Source organism: Hemicordylus capensis, chromosome 7 (assembly GCF_027244095.1).
Source record: "Hemicordylus capensis ecotype Gifberg chromosome 7, rHemCap1.1.pri, whole genome shotgun sequence".
Classification (NCBI taxonomy): domain Eukaryota; kingdom Metazoa; phylum Chordata; class Lepidosauria; order Squamata; family Cordylidae; genus Hemicordylus; species Hemicordylus capensis.
Genome location: NC_069663.1, coordinates 26,036,302 through 26,060,559, shown reverse-complemented (window position 1 = coordinate 26,060,559; position 24,258 = coordinate 26,036,302). Strand labels below are relative to the sequence as shown.

Below are 24,258 nucleotides of genomic sequence, written 5' to 3'. Positions count from 1 at the left end.
AAATGGCATAATTAAGAATTACGGCAGAGCAGGCGTCTCCGTTTCCAGGAAAGTGGCATCATTCTCCTCAAAAGACGCAGCCAAGAGAACAGCGGCCATATTTTTGGACCTTTCCTCCACCCGCCGGCGCAATAAACTTTGCTGTTATGACAGGGTCTGCCAAAGGACCGTAGATCAAAGACTAGCATCCTGGTCCAGCTCAGGCTGCACGTCACTATGTGGGGCTAGCAGGGCCCCAGAAGGCAGAGAGGGATGCACAAGTGTGTGTGGGGGGGTGCCGCCCTGTGGAAAGGGATGTCGTGTAGACAGGCAACTTCCGCACTCAGATGCACAGGTGGACCTGGCTGGCAGCTCTCTATGCTTCATCACTTCTACTGGAGGCACGGATGTCTCCATGGCCTGCTTGAATGACACGCACACATGACTTGCAGCCAAAACTGGATTGGGGCATAGGCGCTGTAGAACATAGGAACATAGGAAGCTGCCATATACTGAGTCAGACCATTGGTCTATCTAGCTCAGTATTGGTGTCGACTCCTGGCGCCCACAGAGCCCTATGGTTGTCTTTGGTAGAGTACAGGAGGGGTTCACCATGGCCCCCTCCCGCGCAGTGTGAGATGATGCCTTTCAGCATCTTCCTATATCGCTGCTGCCCAATATCGGTGTTCCCCATAGTCTGGGGAACATTCCAGTGGGGATTCGAACCGGCAACCTCTGGCTTGCTAGTCAAGTCATTTCCCCACTGTGCCATTAGGGGGTAAAGGCTGCTTATTGGGGGTCACACTGGGGCTCTCCCCCAGAGCTGCAGCCCTTCTCCAGGCCTGAGATCACTTCCTGAAAGCTGGAACTTGAAATCAAGCCGCCGGATTGTTCCATTGACCAGGCAAGGAAAGAAGGTTGGACTCCGATCAAGCAGAGCAGACTTGGCCAATCCAGAGGCTTTAAACTGCCCACCAATCACAGACGTTGATGTTGCACAGCCCTATTCCCTTCCCTGCCTGAAGAGGGCGCTGAAGTCTCACAGTCCCAGGTGCCTCTAGAATAGTCTCCAGAAGCTGTTGGACTACAAATCCTTCGCCATCATAGCTGAAGGCTTGATCCTGGGGTTTTTTGCACCCTGTGCCCCTAGGAAGAGCTGCGCGCCTGCTGTCATCGCGCCACACAGAAATGCTGGCATTCTGCATACCACTTGCTCAATGCAAAGGTGCAAAGGGCAGCAGGAGAGAAACGTGAGCAAACGACATATCTATTATCTATCACACTGAATTGCATTTATAGGTTTTATTATATTTCTTAACCACTATGTGCTGATCTCAAGCACATTTACGCTGAAGTAAGTCTCACCAATTTTGATGGAAAGGATTCGTAGGGTTGCCAACTACCCAGGAACAAAATGGGCCAACTGGTGCAGAAATCAGTAAGCAACGCTTCCCATAGCACGGAGAGCAAAACAATCACCTGCTAATATCTGCAGATCAAGCTGCTATTGAGAGCACAGGAGCAGGGAGTCACTGAAAACGTTGGCAACCCTGTGTCCAAGTATGTGGGCTTAATATGGCTAAATAAATGCAGTTGTTGATCCAGAAGTGGAGGAGAGCTGGTCTTGTAGGAGCAAGCATGGATTGTCCCCTTTGCTAAGCAGGGTCTGACTTGGTTTGCACCAGGATGGGTGACTACATGTGAGTGCTGTAAGATATTCCCCTTCGGAGATGGGGGCCAGAGCTCAGAGGCAGAGTATCTGCTTTGCATGCAGAAGGTCCCAGGTTCACTCCCTGGCAGCATCTTCAGGTAGGGCTGGGAGAGACTCCTGCCTGAATCCTTGAAGAGCTGCTGCCAGTCAGTGTTGACAGTCCTGAGCTAGATAGACTGGGTGTATAAGGCAGCTTCCTATGGTGCTCCCCCATCCCTTCTCCTTCCTAGCATTTCAGCTTTCTCTGCCCATGAATACCTTGGGTTGTGTGTGAGCATGTGTAGGGGTAAGAGATATGCTATCCAATTCACAAACACAAAAGAGGGAGAAATTTGGAGAAGCTGCCAACGACGGGGGTGTGGGGCCGGGGAAGAAAGCAAAGAGAAAACAAATTAAATCTGAATAAAAATATGATTAGCGCTGGGGATGTGTGGATGACAAATTAGAGCTCTAAACTTTGCAATATAAAGCTATTTCCCATGATAAATGTGCCCAGACAGTAATCAATGGCTTTAATCCATACGATGGGAAACAGCGTCCCGGAGTCTTGATTTGGAGTTTGGAGAAGGGTGGCACTTTCCCCAAAGACAAATGTTTTCTCCATTGACCGGCCCGGGCTGGAACGGGTGGCGAACGGAATTTAATTACCAGGTACCCTTGCAGCGCGATTCATTCTTCCCTCGGAATGAAACTTCATTGGCAAGATGGATCGCTCTGGCTGATGGATGCCGAGTGCAGTTCAATCTTAGCCAGATTTATGGCCTGTAGAAATTTCACTAGATTTGTTTTGTTTAAAAAAAAGAAGAAGAAGAGGGGGCTGGGTTGCAGCAGGCACTGGATTTCTCTCTCTCTCTCTCCCCCGTAACTGATGGATTGCTGTCTTCCAAAGTATGGTAATCCAAGGCCTGCACATTAAGTCACGGGTTCCCAAACTTGAAATCTCAGATGCTGTCAGACTACAAATCTCATCAGCCCCAGCAGCAATGGGCCAAAGGCCGCTGTGAATGCCAGCTGTAGTCCAACCACATCTGATTGAGCAGCCAAGGATGAGAACCCCTGGCCTGAGAGGGCAATGAACTCTTTGCATCCGAGGGCCTGCAAGCCTAGATAAGGGGCATTGGGGCCAAAAAGACTGGGAGTCAATTTCCGACAAGTCACGGTCTCCTAAAGGTAAAGGTAAAGTGTGCCGTCAAGTCAGTTTTCACTCCTGGCGCCCACAGAGCCCTGTGGTTTTATTTTTGGTAGAATGCAGGAGGGGTTGACCACTGCCATCTCCCACGCAGTAGGAGAGGATGCCTTTCAGCATCTTCCTCTATCGCTGCTGTCCGATAGAGTACCAGCGGGGATTCGAACCGCCAACCTTCTGCTTGTTAGTCAAGCATATCCCTGCTGTGCCACTTACGGTGACCAGGGTCTCCTAGCCTAACAGAAATAGAGGGAGGTGTGTGTGGGGGACTACTATTCTGCTTGCCCCCGTTCTGGAGCTGCCCTTGGGCTTGCATTCCCTTAGTGCCATAAAGGAAGTAGGAAAAGGTATTTTTAAAAAATTATCATTATTTATTGTTATTATTTATTACATGTATAAACCGCCCCATCCAGAGGCTCTGGGCAGTGTACAACAACTTTTAAAAAGACATAAAAACACACAATTAAAAACACAGTGCTAAAAACAATATAAAAACAATTAAAAAACAATTAAAAACCATTTAAAACCAATTAAAATACTTTTAAAAACAACAACACTTGACAAGCCTTGGAAGGCCAGGCCAAACAAGTAAGTTTTTAGGGCTCTCTTAAAGGCCGACAGCAAGGCTAAACTGCGGATATCTGCCGGGAGTGCATTCCATAGGCCAGGAGCAGCTACAGAAAAGGCCCGGTTCCAAGTCGCCACCAGATGTACCGGTGGTAACTGGAGACGGACCTCTCCAGATGACCTCAATGAGCGATGGGGATCATACATCTCTAAGGTAAATTATGCTAAGGATCCTGGATCCCACACAAACTCAAATCCACGTGATTCTTACTACTATACTATTGTGCCATCGACTCCGTGTCGACTGCTAGCGTTCACATTCCATGTGATTTTCTTGGTAGAATACAGGAGGGGTTGACCATGGCCATCTCCTGTGCAGTCTGAGAGGATGCCTTTCAGCACCTCCCTACATCGCTGCTGCCCAATATAGGTGAATACAAATGCGTCTACTAGGCACAGTCTGGGGAGCACACCGGTGGAGATTTGAACTAACAGCCTCTTGCACTCTAGACAAGCTGCTTCCCAGCTGCGCCACCACAGTTACTCCTGGCCCATCTCAAATGAACCCGATCTAGTCTTGGAGGATGTTTGCTAGCACAGAAAGCGTTCGTCTGACTAAGGGATCCTGAAGTATAGCGATTGCTGAAAACCAGTTGACACATATTGACCTGGTCGCCTGGAAGCAATTCGGGCCTGCTACAGGTGATCAGGAAGTGGCGGTTTAAGCCCACCCAAGAATATATCTCGGTGCGAGGCCTCCGTTTGGGCCTTCAGTTTGGTTTGGGGGTTTAGAAATCCAGAGGAAGCGTCACACCTAGTTCCCAGATTCTGTCAACAACTGGAATCTGTGCTTCGTCCGGGATCATAGGTTGACAAGGTATGAAAGACCTGTGATTTTTACCATCCTGGTTGAAAGTAAAGGCAAAATGTGCTGACGAGTTGGTGTCGACTCCTGGCGCCCACAGAGCCCTGTGGTTGTCTTTGGTAGAATACAGGAGGGGCTTACCATTGCCTCCTCCCGCACAGTATGAGAGGATGCCTTTCAGCATCTTCCTCTATCGCTGCTGCCCGATATAGGTACCAGTGGGGATTCGAGCCGGCAACCTCTGGCTTGCTAGTCAAGTCATTTCCCTGCTGCGTAGAGTTAGGGTAATGGGTGGGTTCCGTGGGCTAAGTAACCTGTGTTAAGTGGCCTTGGATCTACATCCTGACCAGCTACAAAACAGTGGCATGAGAGAGAGAGAGAGAGAGAGAGAGAGAGATGGCTGGAAAATGGCACACACACACACACCCCGCAAGATGGGTTTGGGTGATCTTGGAGGGAGGGGGTACCCGGGGTAGCAGTAAGCAAAACGGAAAGGCAAGCGGAGAGAGGGGAGCTGACGAGGTCTGAAATTTTGCGGGGGAGGAGAGAGAGAGTGAGAGTGGGGGGTGTCTCCCGAGCAGTTTTCCACCATCAGCCGTCCCTACCATAATGAGAGGCCTGTGGAAATGACAGAGGATGTCTGGGAAAAGAGGAGGGGGCAATTAAGCCGTCAGCAGAGACACGGCAAGGGTGGGTGGGGGGCGGGCCCCCCCTGTGTTTCATGCCTGGCTTCCTCCAGGCGGTTAATTGAGCCGTCTCATTAAGGGGAAGGGGGGGGGGAGCCCTTGACAGCTTTCGAGTGCTAATTCCTTAATGGGTCCCTCCTCTGGGTACCAGATTCTGGCACTGTACAGTTCCCCCCTTCTCCTTTTTTAAAAAAAAATTTAGGGCATTAACAACCACAAAAAACCCCACCTCTATTGTGTGTGGAGCTGCATCAACCCCCACTATACCCCCCAGCCCACTAGGGCCATGTCAGGTTTCCAATGTTGGTTTCAGAAATTCCAGCACCTCAGCAAGCAGAGTGCCTCTAGCCCTGTGCCGAGGGCCTCCCCATGAAGGGAGCCATTCCCCCCCCCCCCGCCAAGAACCAAATAGCAAAATGTCCTTGAGCACATGCAGAGTGGGGAGCAGCTGCAGATCAATGGCAGAGTATATTCTAGGCATGACATCCCAGGTTGGCTTTCTGATCTTGAAGGACCAGGTGGCAGGTGATGGCAAAGACCCCAGCTGAAGAACCACTGCTGGCCAGAGCAGGCAGTATTCGGCTGGACGGACCAACAGTCGGACTCAGTATAAGGCAGCTTTGTATGTTAACAGCCAGGGGCCAGAGCTCAGTGGCACCTGCTTTGCATGCAGAACATCCTAGGTTCAAGACTTAATAATCCTAAATGGATTATGAATAATCTTGATAATTATTAATCCTTATTATTAAGGATTATTAATAACTCTTAAGAATACTGAGTGGTGCCCAGGACCCGGCGTGAGATGTCAGAGCTGTAGAAGAAACATTGTGGAACAGTGACCATAGTGTGATCCGATTCAGTTTATATGCGAGTGGAGCATTGCCAAGAAGGTACCACCAAGATCAGGAGGATGCCAGCATGGCTAACAAGTAGAGTTGCTGGAGCAATAAAAGGGAAGAAGACTTCCTTCAGAAAATGGAAGTCCTGCCCAAATGAAGATTTCATAGTTTATTACGGTCCATGAGCAGATAATAAAACAAAATACAGCATAAAACATAACGCAGAAATTCAAAACAATAACTTAGATAAAAATGACTTTAAAAACTCACAGCTGAGTTGTTCTCATCTCAATTTGCGAGAGCCCAGATGAAGAGAACAGGAAGGAACATCAACTCTAGCAAAAGAAATGCAAGGAGACAATAAGGGATGCAAAAAGAGAGTTTGAGGAGAAGTGTCAAGGGGAATAACAAAAACTTCTTAAATATATCAGAAGCAGAAAACCTGCCAGGGAGGCAGCTGGACCCTTAGATGATGAGGATATGAAAGGGATTATGAAGGAGGATAAGGAGATTGCAGAAAAGCTGAATGAGTTCTTTGCATCTGTCTTCATGGCAGAGGATACTGACCATATATACACACTCCAGAAACAATCTTCTCAGGCTTGGAGGCTGAAGAACTGGGCCAATTTGAAGGGATGAGAGAGGATGTTCTAAAGTGTCTTGAGAAACTAAAAATTTCTTAAATCTCCAGGGCCAGATGGCATCCACCCAAGAGTTCTAAAAGAGCTCAAATGTGAAATTGCTGGTCTCCTAGCAAAAATATGTAACTTGTCCCTACGATTAGGCTGTCTACCAGGGGACTGGAAAGTAGCTAATGTAACTCCAGAGGGATCTTGGGGTCATGGTCGACAGCTCGTTGAAAGTGTTGACTCAGTGCATGGCATCTGTGAAAAAGGCCAATTCCATGCTAGGGATCATTAGGAAGGGGACTGAAAATAAAAACGCTAACATCATAATGTCCCTATACAAATCTATGATGTGGCCGCATTTGGAGTACTGCGTACAGTTCTGGTCACCATATCTTAAGAAAGGACATTGTAGAACTGGAAAAGGTACAGAAGACGGCAACCAAGCTGACCAGGGGCCTGGAGCACCTTCCTTAAGAGGCAAGGCTACAACCCCTGGGGCTCTTTAGCTTGGAAAAGAGGCTGCTATGGGGAGACATGATAGAGGTGTCTAAAATTATGCATGGAGTTGAGAGAGTGGACAGAGAGAAATTTTTCTCCCTCTCTCACAACACCAGGGAAGTCATCCCATGAAATGAATGGCCGGGAAATACTTTTCCACACAGCAGCGCATAACTAATCTATGGAATTCTTTGCACGGGATGTAGTGATGGCCACTAGCCTGAATGGCTTTCGACAAATTCATGGCGGACAGATCGATCAATGGCTACTAGTCTGAGGGCTACAGGCCACCTCCAGCCTCAGAAGAAAGATGCCTCTGAATACCAGTTGCAGAGGAGCAACAGCAAGAGAGAGGGCATGCCCTCACCTCTTGCTTGTGGGCTCCCCAGAGGATCTGGGTCTCTGTGCGAAACAGGATGCTGGACTAGATAGTCCTTGGGCCTGATCCAGCAATGGGGCAAAAAGTAAAACTAATATAATAAGCATCTTGTTTTTTATCCCAAGCTAGTGGGATGGGGCAGGCTAGGAGTCGCATTAAGTGAGCAAATTAAAAATTTGTCTTTTCCAAAGTTTGCAGGGATGGGGAACGCTGCCGCCAAGGGCACAGCCCACCAAGGGCATGGTGTTCTGAAAGCTTTTAATGGTTCTGCTGGGGAGGGGGGTGCGGGCCGCTCCCCTGGCACTCCTTACGATGGTTTTTACAGCTAAATGCAGACCCTGGCTGGGTGCCCAGAGAGGAGAGGAGGGGAGGAAGTGTTTTATAGCTTGAACATGGCGAGGACGAAGGTCTGCTTCTCCTGAGATTCCAGCACCATCCTGCATTCTGTCTGGCCTTTGTGGGCAGCCCTCCCGGGCCTGTACGGTTTCTCCCTGCCGTACAGAAAGGAAGACTGAGGCCATAAGCACTTGGCCAGGGGTCTCCAGAGATGCATGTTCGCAGTTATGTGCATATCTGGGTTAGCTGCCCCTTAGCAATCCTTTATGGTGCACCCCGGTTCTCTTGAAGGCTAAAGAATGGTTCAGAACCAAGCAGTAGAGCAAGCTTGACAAAGCACGTCGCTAGTAGAAGACAGAGGCCTTTATTTCAAGAAGGCTCTGTTCGTTCTTTCTTTTTTTACATGGAAGTGACTTTTTCCTCGGCTGCCTCGTGGCTCTTTAATTCTTTGCTTGGCCGACACCAAACCAAATGGTTTCATTTTGGAGAAGGAGAGCTGGTCTTGTGGTAGTAAGCATGACTTGTCCCCTTTGCCAAGCAGGGTCCTCCCAAGTTTGCATTTGGATGGGAGTCTGTACGTGTGAGCACTGTAAGATATTCCCCTCAGTGTTCCCTCTAACAGGGATTCCCAGATGTCGTTGACTACAACTCCCAGAATCCTCAGCTGCCATGGCTTTTGCTTGGGGATTCTGGGAGTTGTAATCAACAACATCTGGGAATCCCTGTTAGAGGGAACACTGGATGGGATCACTCTGGGATGAGCACCTGCCTGCTTGCATGTAGAAGGACCCAAGTTCCCTCCTTGGCAGCATCTCCAAGATTGGCCTGAGAGAGAGAGAGGCTCCTGCCTGCAACCTTGGAGAAGCCGCTGCCCGTCTGTGCAGACAATACTGAGATGGACCAAGGGTAGAAGGCAGCTTCCTCTGTTCCTATGTTTGGTTTGCTCCATTGTTTGAGAGCAGACACCCTGCTGAGCCCCTGCAGAACCTGCTGCTTTTGCTTGCACTTTGCTGAGTAGAGAAGATAGCGCTTTGTTAGCACCATACTGTGTAACCTGTTTGTAGTGGGCATGGATAGATGGGAGCGGGCATGGATGTGCATTTAATCTGATAGGAACAAAGGTTGCTTTGGCTGGAGGCCAGCGCCCAAGTCCCCAGTCTAGGATCAAGCCAGGTCGTTTGTGTTGAGTCCTGGCAGCGGGAAGTGAGGGCTAGTGGTCAGAGTTCTTTTGGGAGCCAGGAGTGGGGTTAGATTGAGGAGGCAGGTCCCAACAAGACGACCTGCCTCTTCATGAGATTTATTTTCCCGGAGACGGTTGGCTTGGCTCCTCCAGGCTGAGCTTGATAATGGATGGGCCTTTGGCGCTGGGTCCTCCCAGGCTGCGGGATGAACTGGGAGGGGAGGGCAGGAGGAATGAAGCAGACACGGCCATGAGGAGGAGGAGGAGGAGGCAATGCCAAAACCCCTTTTAAGGCAGGGTGGCTGGGAGCAATCTCCTCCCCTCGTCCCCCAGCTCCTGCCATGACAGCCCCCCTCCCCGCCATGATGGATGGGGCCCCTCTATGCTCTCTCCAGGTGGAACGTGGACTGTTCCTAGATGATAAGAAGCTACCCATAAATCTTAAATAGAAAGGAACCAGAAACTCTGGGGAGGGAGGAGGGGCAGCCCGAGACGAGCCTGTTTATTTCTCGGCCCCCTTCCTCTCCGTCCTGACTCGATTCGGTATAAGCTAAGGTCTCATGGCCTATTGAGTTAGTTTTTAGGGATATAGTTGGGGTGTGTGTGTGTGTGTGTGTGTGTGTGTGTGTGTGTGTGTGTGAAGATCGTAAGTCAGCTGTTCCCCAACCTTGGGCCCCCAGACGTAGTTGGACCACAACTCCCATCATCCCCAGCCACCGTGGATGATGAGAGTTGTAGTCCAACTACGTCTGGGGACCCAAGTTTAAGAACTCCTGTATGCACGCCTAAAATGTATGAAGGTTGCTAACAGGTGTTTGGAAACATGTCTGTGTGGTTCAAGCACCCTTGTCAAGGAGCCGAGAGCGACTGTGGGCTCTTCTTGCTGGAGGGTACCTGAGAGAAACCTGGCCGAGTTGTCCTGTAGTGTGTAGAATGGCCCCAGGGCCGGGGTTCTCAGCTTTGGGGCCCCAGATGGTGTTGGACTCCAACTCCCACAATTCCCAGCCACAATGGCCTCTGGCCCGAAAGTCAGTGTAACCGGATGAGGTGTCTTTCCTGAACTCGATGCCTTTTCTCTCAATAAATACCAGTTGCAGGGGAGCAACAGCAGGAGAGAGGGCATGCACAGACCTCTTGCCTGTGGGCTCCCCAGAGGCCTCTGGTGGGCCACTGTGTGACACAGGATGCTGGATTAGATGGGCTTCCTTGGGCCTGATCCAGCAGGGCTGTTCTTCTGTTCTTCTCTCACCTGGGCTGGTTCTGTAGTGCCAGCCAGTTTACCTGCCGTATTTACCCAAACAGAAGACGACTCCGAACGTAAGATGACCCCCACCCCCTTAAAAAGCCAGGTTAAATACAGGTTACACTGTATTTACCTGAACAGAAGAAGCCTCTGAATTTAAGGCGACCCCCTGGTTTCTAACACCAAAGAACCTGGGGGTGGGGTGGGGTGGAGGGAAACTAGGCTTGGGTTCAAGGAAATACAGTCACTTGTGGTTTCTTAGCAGGTTTAAACGCATGAGGCCAGCAAGTAAGGTGCCATTCAAGGAGCCAGGTGGATCTTCTTGGGAAGCCGATGTTCCTGGCTTCCGCCTCCAGTTGCTGGAATAGAAGGTTTGGATGGGGCCCTGAGACTGTCATATGGGGGGTGGCCCGTGGTATTGTGGGGCCAGAGGCGAGGGGCTGAATGCTGCTTTGCCCTATGCTCCTGGTGGGGGCCAGCCCCCTTCAAAACCGACCCTTGCAAGCTTGTGGTGCAGGGGAGAGGGAGGGAGGGACGTGGCCAGCAGCCTCCTCTTCGCTCCTCGTGCTTCTTGCAAGGATTGCAGGGAGAGGCACTCCTTGCAAAGCCTGCCAGGGTCAAACTGGTCCCAAAGAGCTGCTCCACTGGGGGAGAGAGAGGTATCTTGCCACCCTGCGGGCACCCCAACAATCTACCCCCTGACGCAACTGCCTTGCCCCACCCTGCACGGGAGGGGAAATCCCACCCCTCAGAAGATCCTCAGCCACTTCTCCAGAGTGCCTTGCAAGAGCTTACCTTAACTAAGATAGGCTTTGCAAGAGGTCAGCTGCACAGGAAGATTTGACCTTCCAAACTGCAAAATGGGAAACATTTGGCTGCACGTGGCCTTAAAACAAGCCCCTGTTCCCAGCCTCACTTTCCCCAGCTGAAGCTTCTCCTGGCATGGAGATGACGCAATGGGAAAAGCTTCACCTGCCAATTTTCTGCCTGCTGGCTGCTCTAAAAAGCATGGGAGCAGTGTCTGTGTGAGAAACGTTGGCAGCCGCTCCTCGGGTGATCGGTTTAGCTCTTTGGGACTCCAAAGGTGCCAGCAACATGGGCCAGGATTGGACTAAGTGGAAATGTTCCCCTGAGGGGATGGAGCTGCTCTGGGAAGAGTATCTAGGTTCCACATTCCCTCCCTGGCAGCATCTCCATGATAGGGCTGAGAGAGAGACTCCTGCCTGCAACCTTGGAGAAGCCGCTGCCAGTCTGTGAAGACAATACTGAGCTAGATGGACCAAGGGTCTGACTCAGTATACGGCAGCTTCCTATGTCCCTGTGGTTAAAATGTTGGTCTCCAGTGATAGTAGAGCATTTCCTGGGAGCGTGGCCCATTGTCCGGCTTCTTGGGATCTGCTGCCCCCCCCCCCAGATCCAGAACCAGGGTGCCCAACTCTGACTGAAGCCACTGACACCTCCCGCTTTGTTTTCAATGGTCACCTGCAGATGGGTGCCAATTCCTGGCCGGTCCTGGGGTGGTGGGCTAGCAACCCTACCCAAAGCCCCTGTGGCGTGTTGGCAACCAAGCATCATGCGCTCCCTACTGCCAAACATAGGCGCCCCCAACACACACACACAAACACACAAACACACACAACGCCTTACTGCCTCTGCTCCCTCCCCACCCGCCCTTAAATGGTGATTTATGAATGTTGCCTGCCACAACAGTCCAAGGGTCCCTGGAGAAATCACTAGAGTGAATTAGACTCCCCCCCCCCCGTCCTTTCGCGCGCACCCCCCAAGCAATGTAGCCCACAATCTAATGTCATCCAGGGGATTAATTAGTGACTGTTGATTAAATCCTGCCTTAACCCCTTTCTTGCCAGGGCTTTCCCAGCAGATATTAAACAACTTTCGACACTGCGGTTCCCTACCCTTCCTCACTCTTTTGTGTTCTCCATCTCTTGCCCCCCCCCTTTTTTCTCAGCTTACACACACACACACACACACACACACACACACCCCGCCGCCCCAGCGCTGCTTTGAAAATTAGTAAAGACTTAATGGGATGGCGATGGGGAGAAAAGACTCGTGATTGCCAAGGAATGAACTGCACATTTAGCTTGTGAGGTTTGGTTTGGACAGCTGGGGTCAGGCTAAGGCTGCCCACGGGCTGTGATTAGATATGCTTGGGAGAGGTGTTGCCAAAGGCAGGGCTGAAGGAGATAGCACTTGGAGGAGATGGTGCTTTGTTTACACCCAATTGATGGGGGAGATAGCGCTTTGTTTGCACCCAGCGGATGGGAGGAGATAGCAGTTTGTTTGCACCACACCAAGGGGCTTACTTACTTTGGCTTGTATTCAAATATGTGTAATGGAGCTCAGTTTTTTTTTTTAAATTAAGAAAAGCAACTTGGGGGGGGAATTGGGAGAAGTGCCCCCACAGAGTCCCTAAACAACACTACATACAAAGCATTATGTGGGGGGGGGGGATGGCAACTGTCACTAGGCGTCAGCCAAAGGAGGCACTGCCTCTTCTTTTAACCTTAAAAAAACTGGGCTCCTGCACAGAAATTGTGCGGGGACTGTCCATGCTTCTACTTTCTGCTTGTGTGGGAGTGAGAAACAAGCAGTTGTCTGCTGCTGAGAGGCAGCTGGACCAGAGAGGAACACAGGAAGCTGCTGTCGGGCCCTCCGTGTTTATTTATTTGTTTATTTATCATTAAATATATATGCCGCCTTTCATTAAAGCAATCCCAAGGCGGTTCTCAAAACATTTAAAACAACATAAGACTATAAAGCAGTTACACAACAAAATACATTAAAGTCTAATGGAAAGTTTAAAAAATACACACAGGACCGTAAAATACAGAGCAGCAGCAACAAAAGCAGCACTCGTATAAAAGCTGGGGCAAGAAGCCAAGGTTTCATCTGCTTCCTAAAAACTGTGATGGAGACTGAGGAGTGGATGCCCACCGGGAGAGCATTCCACAGTCTGGGGGCAACCACTGAGAAGGCCCCGTCCCACGTGCACGACAGCCGAGCCTCCCTCATTGTCGGCATGGGGAGCAGAGCCCCCTCCGATGACCACGTTAAGTGGGCAGCAACCAGTGGGAGCAGGCAGCCCCTTAGAGAGCCAGGGCCCGGACCATTAAGGGCTTTAAAGGTCAAAACCAGCATCTTGAATTGGACCTGGAAACAAACTGCCAGCCAATGTAGCCCTTTCAAAATAGGTGTAATATGGTCCCAGTGGGCAGCTCAACACAGACTGGCAGCGGCCTCCTCCAGGATGCAAGCAGGAGTCTCTCTCAGCCCTATCTGGAGGTGCCAGGGAGGGAACGTGGAACCTTCTGCATGCAAGCAGCCAGCCAGAGGTGCACCTAGGTCATTTTGGAGCCTGGACCTAAAGGCTTTTGGAGGCCCCACCCACCTACCCACACAGTATTTTTTAGCACATTTTTAACTCAATCATATCACCCAGGATGGACTAAAAAAGATTTGGAAACACACACCCCTGGGGGGGTGGACGCCCAGGACTCCGGCCCCTAAGTCCAGGGGTAAAAGCACCTCTCCATGCAGCTGCCGTTTCAGGGAGCTACGGCCCCATCTGACAGTGCTCTCATGTGTAGTCTCCCATTCAAATACAAACCAGAGCAGACCCTGCTTAGCAAAGGGGACAATTCATGCTGGCTACCACCAGACCAGCTCTCAGCTTTTCCCAGAATGGAGATGAGCATTTCACCTGCCAGGGCCTGCAGGAGCCTCAGAGGGGATTTCTGCCTGTGCACATCCCTAATTTGGATCTTTACTTGGCCATGAAGTTCATTAGATGCACTTGGGGCCAGTCCAAATTAGGGTATATGTTTTGGCTAGGGGAGAGAACCACATCCACTACCCTGAGCTGCCTGGAGGAGGGAAGGTGGACAGTCATCAGTGAATAGGTGCTGAAAAGAAGAGAAGCTGGTGGTCCAAAATCAGGACTCAGAGAGGCTCTGTCCACCCATTGGCTACATATATTTCCCTGCACCAGAGGAAGAGATTCCAAGGGATCTTGCAGCTTCTGTGCAACCGCCAAAGGGTTAAACTGCCATTGCATTCATGCCCCAGTGTACTTCACTCAACCTCTCTCTCTCTCTCTCTCTCTCTCTCTCTCTTTCTCTCCCCCCCCCCCCCGCCTCCCTTTTCTCCCTCTCCCAACCTCTGATCATTAATCAAGGCTGTTCTGGGAGATGTGGGAGGAGAGTTTGCATGAATTTTAAAAGCAGGGGCTGTATTGCAGCAGCAAAGGAATGCCAGTGCCCAGCTTGGGGCGACCGGCTTGTGTGCGTGAGCAAAGAGAAGAGAGATTTCTATGACGTGCCGATTGGGGAAAGGAGGTGTTAGGATCTGGCACCCTGTCCTGCTTTTTGGAGACAAGACTTTAGAGAGCTTCTGGGGATGCATCTTTGAGCAGCATACCTCGGAGGCCTGCTTCCCCGGGGTCCCGTGGGCCTTACCTCTGGGTAAACAAGCACAGTCATCCCTTGCCAACTGCAGTTTTGAGCATATGTGAATAGGGAATTGTGACAGGTCTTGCAAACCGCAACCTGAGTATCCATGTTTGGCGAGGTTTCTTAGTGATTTTAGAGGGGTTTCAGCAATTTGGGTGGGTGGGTTTTCAGAGGTTCGATCTGCTCATTCCTCTTGGTGACTCTTGGTGATATTACCGGATTTCTTGGTGATTTCTAGCATTTGGGGGGTATTTCCCCCCTTTATTTTTAGGTCTTTTTTTGCGGCCATGGTTCCCCTCACCCCGTTTCCCATAGAGTTTAATGCCTCGCCAACTGCGAATTTGCCAACTGTGAATTTGCCAACGGAACCCTAGTGGCTGGCAAGGGGTGACTGTCTTTTCATTTTCATTTGGGATTGGCTTGCAGGAGTGGCTGTGGAGGCAGCATTTCCCCAGATGCAATGCACCCAGGGCTGGGCCGGCGGGGGTGGGGGGTGGTGGTGGTTGGCGCCCCAGGCAAAGTTTGACTTTGGCACCCCCTAGTTGAGGAGTGCAGAGGCTTTACCCCGCACGGGTTTGCCAGTACTGTGGGAAAGGAATTGAGGAGCTTGGAGCCCACCCCATGGCCGCCCTTCTTCTATGGCCGCCACCTCCCTCCCTCCCTCCCTCCCTCCCTCCAGTAGTGCAGGCCCTCTGATCCTCGGGGCCAACCCAACTCTGTGTCTTTCTGCAGGGCAGCTTTTAACAGAGAGGAACCTCCCTCCATGGCCGACCAGGCCCAGCCGCAGCCCAGCAATCTGTCACAGCTGTTTGGGGTCCAGCCAAGATGGAGGCTCCCACCTGAGCAGCCACAGCAATAGCAGAGCAGAGTGAGGCAGGGAGGGGGGGTGGAGAAAGAGCGTGCTGAGGGCGGTGGGGGGGGAGGTGAAAGCCGGCTGGAGTCCAGCTAGGGGAGAGCCCTGCCCACTTGACTCCCACCCAGGAAGTTGTGATGCCTTCCAAGATTTGGCGCCCAAGGCAACCACCTAGGTCCACCTAGTGAGCCGTGCCCCAAATGTTGTGGGGTTTCCCTCTCATTGCAACTCTTGATTGATTGATTGATTGAGTGTCGTCAAGTTGGTGTCAACTCTTAGCGACCACATAGATAGATTCTCTCCAGGGCGATCTGTTTTCAACTTGGCCTTTAAGGTCTCTCAGTGGTGCATTCATTGCTGTCATAACCGAGTCCATCCACCTTGCTGCTGGTTGTCCTCTTCTTCTCTTTCCTTCAACTTTCCCCAGCATGATGGACTTCTCCAGGGAGCTGGGTCTTTGCGCAATGTGTCCAAAGTATGATAGTTTGAGCCTGGTCATTTGTGCCTCGAGTGAAAGTTCTGGATTGATATGTTCTGTGATCCATTTGTATATTTTCCTGGCTGTCCATGGTCTCCTCAAAAGTCTTCTCCAGCACCAAAGTTCAAAAGCATCAATGCTTTTTCTGTCCTGCGTCTTCAAAGTCCAGCTTTCGCATCCATAGAGTGTCATGGGGGAAACCATGGTGCGAACGATTCTAATCTTTGTAGGTGTAGCATGTCACGGCATCTAAATTTCCTTTCCAAGGCCTTCATTGCAACCCTACCAAGTGCTAATCTTGCTAGTCTTGCAACTCCTAGGGTGTATTTATACCACAGGCTTAAAACTGAGTTTATTCTGCCTCTGCGGGGAGCTGTCATCCAGTGAGGAACTGGGGCCAGGGGTCACTAATAAAGGAGTCCCGTTCTCCTCGACAAACTGCAGTTCCCAGGATTCTTTGTGGGGAAAGCCCTGACAGTTAAAATGGCCTAAAACCAATGTCAGTTTGTAGTGGAACTGCACTCTTCAAGCAGAATTTCCCAAACTTCTGCTAGCGGAGGCATACTTTTCCAGAATGAATGGGAAGCCGAAACGCTTGCACCCAAAAGGTTTTCTTTCCAAAGAGTAAGAGTTACCTGTGCTTTTGTCTATCTTGTGTCTCTGTGAATTGCTTTGTGACTGGAAGGACAGAACAGTAACTCAGGCAGCGACGTTGGAAACACCCTCCGTGGAGAGCAATTAATTCCCCTGCCAGATGAACTGAGAGAGGTTGGAGATAATGATAACACCCAATACAGAGAAGCAACAGAATTAACTTTTCCCCTAGAGGAGGCTGATTAGATGGAGGGATTCAGAACAGTTAATCATGCAGAGACGGAGTGGGCCACCTGCTCCTGAGGGCAAGTAGTTCTCTGTATCTCTGGAGCATATTCCCCAGGTATACCAATGCAGTCAGGGCCCAATCACCCAAACCTAGCAGAAGTGAATTGGACAGAAATGCTTAGAACAGGCAACCATGCAGGATGTATCCAGACGCCTCCTTGGTGGCTTGATGGTGTGGTGATGTTGTGATGTTGCTGTTAATTACTGCATGAATTGATTGCGAGCAGTTCTCTTGTGACCTACGAGTCCTGTTGGGATTGGCTGGCCTGAGCTGTCCATCTCTGCCCACCCGCTTGGCAACCTGTGGATCCAACCCCATCTCCATCACCTGGAGCTTTCCCACACATCACTTCCAGCTCTCGGGGTAAATGTTGAGCGAAGCCACTTCGAATTACACTCGCAGCGTGAGGGCAGCAGCCCCTCCCCTCTGCTCTTGGGTTTTCTTTTGGTGCAGGTTCACATTGCAGCCTCTGTGTTTTCCTTCTAGCCAAGGAGAGGGTGGAGAGAGAGAGAGAGAGAGCGCGAACTCCTCCTTGGGTAGGAACACAATGTTGCCTTCCAAATCCTGTGTCCTAGACTGCTAGCATTTGTATACATGAACAGGTTTCTTCCCTTTTTTCCAACACATGGGTGGTGTTTTAACCAGCGGAAACCTTAAGCAAGCAGACTAATATTGTTCCAAAAAGTCAGCCTGAGCAAACACAGAGGTTTTACTTTTGTAACTAGGAGAACTTAAAGAGTTTGCTTCCTGGAAACTGGTTTTCCCACTCTTTGGGAAATGATTTGCATTTCTAAAGAGCTATATCTGCATTCCTAAAGAGTGTTTCCCTCTTATCATGTTAATGATTCTTCATCAGTGCCTCTCCCTATTTGCTCCAGTGTTTTCAGAAAAACTCACAGCATTTTAAAAACCCAGGAGAAATATCAGGACAAGCTAGGAATTGGAAGAGAAAGCCTGATTTGTGTGTGGGCTGCTTATAAAGATCTCAGATGGACTTCGGAGTAAATCTGGCCAGTGTGTGAACACACACACTCTCTTCCGGAGGAGATTCGGGGGTAACAGCCCAAATGTCTGTAAAGGCTCCAGTCCTGATGGTCTACCAAACGGCAGAGAGGCAGGTCAGCTGAGTTGTAGGCTGGCCGGACTTGGGGGCCGGCCCCGCAGACTGTGGCCACAGAGCCAAGGAGGTTCAACACCTGGCATAGACGTTTGCTGCCAAGACCAGAGGAGAGGGTCCAAATGGCATGGAAGAGAAACCAAAGATACAGAACTGAGTCACAGGAAGAGTTAAGCTGCCGAAGCAGAAGCAATCGCAGGATGACGTCAAGGGCTACAGGCTGGAGCCTCGCCTGGGGTGACTTCTTAGCCGCCCAGCAGAGATTAATAGAGCTTCATTCGGAGGCCTTGGCTGGGATGGTGGGTTTTTGACGCTCCACCGTCACATGCCTGGACCTTGACGTCAGCCAGTTGCCTGAGTGACTTGGCACCAAGCGTGTTCCGTGGAGGAGCAAAGAAGCAGCCGGGTGTCAACGTATCCATCTTCTTCACAAGGGCAAATGCTTGGCTTCCTAGAACTGAGCTGAGGGGTTTGCAGGAGTAACCCGTTCTGTCTGCAGGCTGGACACTGGTCAGGTAGAGCTGTGTGCTTAACCAGACAAATGGCCAGCCTGCAGGCAGCATGGCTCTCATTCATGCTGGGGTGAGGTGGAAGAGAGAGGAGCAAACGGAGCTCCAGGAAGCCGAGGCAGCTGTGCCTCCTTTGTAGCCCACTCACACCTTAGGACGACGGGCCACTCCCGGGGTTTGGACCCTAAATGCCTGTTGCAATCCACTCTTGTTTGATTGTTTGATTGGTTGATTTATATACTGCCCTTCCTAAAGTGGCTCAGGGCAGTTTTGCACTAAAATCAAAAATACAAAACGACGACATCAAAAACCATTTAAAAGCGGATTAAAATTAAAACTAGATGATATTAAAAGCCAGGCTTATAAGAAGGGCCTTTGAGGCTCTCCTGAAGGCCTCCAAGGAAGATCATCCTTTCATACCGACAGGGAGCACGTTCTACAACCCAGGGGCGACAACAGAGAAAGCCTATGCCAGGTTGCCACCAGATGAACCGGTGGCACCCCAAAACGGACCCCTCCTGATCTCAGAGAGCGGTGAGGAACTCGTAGATCCTACCCACAGCTGCGCATGTGAAGCTGCCATATGCTGAGTCAGACCACCGAGCCCTTGAGCGCAGAGCCGCCTGCTCTGACTGGCAGCAACTCTCCCTGGTTTCAGGCAGGAATCTTTTCCAGCCCTCCCTGGAGATGAATCCCAGCCCTCCCAGGGGTTGAACCAGTGGGACCTTCTGCCTGCAAAGGAGCTGCTCTGCCTCCCACTGGAATAGCTCAGGATGGAACCTGACATTCTTACACTGCAGCGCTGACACACCGGCATTCTCCAGGTCTGGGATGCCAAGAGCGAAGAGAGACTCATTTCCATGGAGCCTGCTTCTCTAAGGGGAAAGTTTTGCCAATGCAGGAGCCAGGAATTGGAAACAATATGCAAACACACACCTCATCATGGGGACCTCCGGCTAGTAGACCCTTTGTCCTTCCCACTGACACAAAAGACTGCCTCACCCCTTTGAAATTCTTCTGCTCACACAAGAGAAGGGCACACTGGAGGTCAGACCCCGGGGAGGAGGGAGCATCAAAACGCAACCCTGCTGAGGGTGGAGAAGGGGAGGGACCACAAAACACTCTGTCCCCACTGATGGACAATATCCAGCCCAAGCCAATGAGGAACAAGAACAACAACCAAAAAGTCCCTTCCTATTCACTTGATACAGTTTGTTGTTTCCTTCTTGGGGTCTTGGTTATCGTGTTCTTTGGGATGCCTCCGATTTGGTCCTGTGAAGCAGAACAAATTGGAATCTTCCTCTCTAGGCAGGTGAAAATGTTCCTCGATTAAAATAATATATATTTTTTAAAAATTGTATCGATTTTTCTAGTCGGCCAAGAAGCCCAGATGGGTTACAGAAATATTTTATAAGTTTACCTTTGAAGAAGAAATGGCCAATAATGACCATCTTGAACCCCCCTTGAAATAACTGCATGCTTAATGCATTAATTTTGTCTTGCACAATTTTTTGACAGAGACGTTTCCTGGCCTGAATTAAAACTGGAAGCGCACTCCTCCACTTGAAAAAAGGTTGCCCAGGACACTTTTCACACGGGGCTTTTAAAGCCCTTTAACTTACATCTCCTCCGGAATTGGGGGGGGGTGCGTTCCCATATGGGCTGGATTTACCCTGAAGTCCCTGTGAGCTATCAGGAAGAACTTCACACACAATTCAGATTTTTCATTGCGGGTTAGAGTGCATCCCAATTTATAACCGGGGTAAAAAAATAATCCACTTTTTGCACCGTTTTTTGGGACAACTTCGAGTTCACTGTAAAGCTTCCCAGGAAACTCAAGGTAAAGCCTGTTGTGTGTAAAAGTCCCTGAAGAATGAGAAAGAGTCAAGATTAGCGCTCTCCAGAGCAGCCCTGCATTTCTACATGAGCTTGCGATGTTCTGAGAACACTGCCTCATGAAGAGGTGGAGAGGGCAGCCTCCTCTGAGGGTGCATAAGGTGTCTCTGCATAAGGAGTGGTTGAAGGATCAAGCTGCAGAATTGGTACCTCGGGCTCACAGGAGCCGCTAACTGCTTAATCTGTTTATTTCTCGAGACAGACATGGGTTGGGGATTACTGACCTAACTGCATGGCCTCATGCTCCATAGACTTCCATAGGGTTTTTATTTATTTATTTTTTATTATTGCTTGTTTACATAGTCGGTCAGGTGTTATTGACTCGTTTGTTTTATCCAGATATCGAGTCCTTCCCAAGGACCTGGGATGCCAGAATTTTATTGTCAATGTTGTTGCTGTTGTTATAGATATCGTCGCAGAATATAGGCTATTCCTAGTAAAGCTGCTTTTTGTAATTGGCTGGTGGTGATTTCAGTGGCCCCTATGGTGTTGAGGTGCTCTTCAAGGTCTTTTGGGATTGCACCCAGGGCGCCAATTACCACTGGGATTATTTTGGTCTTCTGCCACAGCCTTTCAATTTCAATTTGTAGACCTTTGTATTTGGTGATTTTTTCTATTTCTTTTTCTTCTATTCTGCTATCCCCTGGTATTGCTATGTCGATTATTTTGACTTGTTTTTCTTTCTTCTCGATTATTATTATTATTATTATTATTATTATTATTATTATTATTATTATTATTATTATTATTGGCACATCCACAACACTTGGGTTCCCAGGAGGAATAGCTTTGGGTCACCCCAGCAAAATCCCAGAGCGTCTGGCCGACACAAATGTCCCCTCCAGGGAAACAAATGCTCCTTTCCTGGGCAGCCATGTTTATCTGGTGTTAATCTCTTCTAAAGCACAGCTTCTGCACCTCTGGGTATTGGGGACCTGTAAATGGTAATTAAATCCCCATGAACACCTTCCAGGCCCTTTTTGTCCCTGACAGGTGGGTTCCATCAGTTCTTCATTAGCGTATTGATCCTGAAGCCTGTAATGAGAGGCTTCCTTTGAATATGGCGGCCCACCTTGTTGTGGGCTGAGAGTAGCTTTCAAGGAAACACACACACACACACACACAGACACATGGCTTGGTTGATTCCCTCTTGCTCTTCCAGTGAAAACAGGGAAGATAGAGGAACTGATGTGGCCTTAGTTAGTGGACAGGGGTTCTCCACCTTGGTTACTGGTTACATTCCCCAGCTATAAAGGGTGAAGGATGGAAAGAGGCATATCAGGATAGAAGAGAGGGAGGTGAGGAGGAATTTAAGTGCATTTGCCTTTCATCCACCTGCAGGCCGGTTAGGGAGGAAAGAAAAGCAGCTGAAGACATTTTGCTACCTGAGGTGGGTGTTATGGTCTCCCCGCTGCGCATCTGCAGGTGTCTCCTCCCTAAGAGTTGCTGGTCTTGTGGCAGCGAGCATGGACTGCCCCCTTTGCTAGGCAGGGTCTGCCTTCACTTGCCTTTGGGTGGATGACTACATGTGAGCACTGCAAGATATTCCCCTCCGGGGATGAGGCCGTAGCTCAGCGGAAGGACATCTGCTTTGCATGCAGAAGGTCCCAGGTTCAATCCCTGGCAGCATCTCCAGGTCGGGCTGGGAGAGACTCCTGCCTGGAAACCTCAGAGAGCCGCTAGCAGTCCCTGGAGACCAGGGCTGCTCAACGTTGGCCCTCCTGCAGATGTTGGCCTGCAGTTCCCATAATCCCTGGCTATTGGCCACTGGGGCTGGGGATTATGGGAGTTGTGGTTCAAAAACAGCTGGGGGTGGGAGGGCTACGTTGAGCAGGCCTGGTGTAGACAAGGCCTTGAGCTCAATGGACCAAGGGTCTGACATGGCATAAGGCAGCTTCCTATGTATGTGCCCGTGGTGGCAGGGCTTGCCACCGTCTGCGCCCCTCCTCACGTGTACACCAGAGACGACAGCCTTCCCTTCCCTCCTGGAAGGGCCGCCCTGGGACAGAAGGAGGGATACCAGGAAGGAAGGAGGGTCTCATTCCCTCCACCTTTCCTCGGTCTGCAAGCTGATCAGGTGCCGCTGTTCCTGGGGCATCCAACCCTCCTTCTCTTCCCCCTGTGTCAATCTGCAGAAACTCCTTCGGAGCAGTGGGAGTCTCAACCGACGTAAAACCGCTGTAAGCAAGACCCAGATCCAGGCCAGTAGAGTGTATTGGCAGACATGTAATTTTCACAATCCATCTCGACGGCCCTCTTACCTAATAATAAATCAATCACCATGAGGGAGAACTGTTGCTGCCGACTGTATTATTAATAGATCGAGGGAGGCATCCTTCAACTGGCAGGTGGTTAGAATGGGAACAGACTTCCACTGCTGGGCAATTCCAAGCTGGCTTTATTATGATTATTGCAGGAGTGGAAATATCTAAAGTTTACTTAAAGGGGGGGGGTGTGGGGGTGAGTCAACAAAACAATCCGGGTTTCTGAATAACCAGCTTCTTCCTAGCAAGTGCTGCTGTTGGTCAGGGCATGGGGAGAAACTCGGAGCCCTGTTTAATCCAAAGAGAAATCTTATTTCTTGGTATCCCAGCCAGAGAAGGGGACTACCGTATTTACCCAAATAGAAGATGACTCCGAATTTAAGACGACCCGCTTAAAAACAGAGGTTACATTAAGGTTATGCCTGTATTTACCTGAAAGAAAGAGGACTCTAAATCCAAAATGAGCCCTTGATTTCTTGATCAAAGAACTTGGAAAAACCTAGCGGTTTTGTGCCTATTCCAAACTCCAGTCCTAGAGGTGGTGGGGCTGTGCCTCGGCGCTCCTCTCTCCTTCAACTGGAGTTTGGCTGGCCACGGTTTGGTGAACATCTGCAGCACGATTTGGAGTTAAGAACTGAAACCTCGGCCGTGCTTCGCTCCAGTTAACTTGTACGTCTGAACTGGGCCATTGTGTGACTCCATGCCAAGGTAGTTTATGGCCTGAAATTCCCGCATTGATGTGGGTTCACACAGCCATGCTAATGTTGGTAACTCACATTAAACCTAGATTCAAATGATTATGTGATCAGGTGTGCTTTGTTCTATGGGACTTACACCCAGGTAAGTGTTGGATATTCAGCTGAACTATTGGGTAGAAGAATGCTGAGGATTTTTTTTAATCCTTATAACAAAATAAGTAAGAGAACTAGAGGCTTACTTGTTTTTTAAAAATGGATGTAAATACAGAGAAGGGGCCCCTTGTTACCTTGAAGAGGCCTGCCTCAAACTTCTGTGCCTACTGCCTGTTTCTAGTCCTTAGGAAACATTAAAACAAGCTTTTGGAAGGCTTTTCACAACCCCTTGATTTGACTTTAGCTGTTGGCATTTTGCATGAATCCCCCACCCCCGGTGTTGACTGTTTTAAATACATTTGTCATGTTTTTATTGTATTTCTCCTTAGAGTTCAGTTTTGCTCCATTGTATAAATGATTAGATACATAAGGAAATAAAAATCTCCCTCCCCCGTATGAGATTAATTTTTGTGCATCTCTGAATTGATTCACCAGATTAATCCATTCTAAGCCTTTTGATCAATTAGATGCCCCTGACAGATTTTTTACAAAGAAGTTTATGTAGTTTTAGCAAAATTATTATTATTATTTATTATTATTTATTATTATTATTTATTATTAAGTCCATAGGGAATAGGCACCATCTTAAAGTGGCATGCCTCTCAATTGCTTAGAAAAAAGGGAACACCTCTATCAAAATGGCGATAATGCCTCTACTAAAATGGTGAGAATGCCTCTACAAAGATCGAGGGAATGCCTCTACCAAGATGGAGCCTGTACTTGCTGCACGTGCATGCATCATCTAAGAACAAGGTATACTTTTGCCTTCAGGACTCATTCTTGTTTCCCCCTAGGAGGAGCATTGCAACAAATAACCTGTTTCCACTTGTCCAAAGG

The 24,258-nt window shown here is 49.6% G+C and overlaps 1 long non-coding RNA gene across 1 annotated transcript; it reads left to right on the top strand.

Moving 5' to 3' along the window:
- Nucleotides 1–1,078: 1,078 nt before the first annotated feature.
- On the top strand, nucleotides 1,079–24,258 carry LOC128333063 (uncharacterized). The gene is made up of 3 exons (XR_008310837.1): nucleotides 1,079–1,229; nucleotides 10,361–10,469; nucleotides 24,216–24,258. It is a non-coding gene; the product is annotated as an uncharacterized LOC128333063 (long non-coding RNA).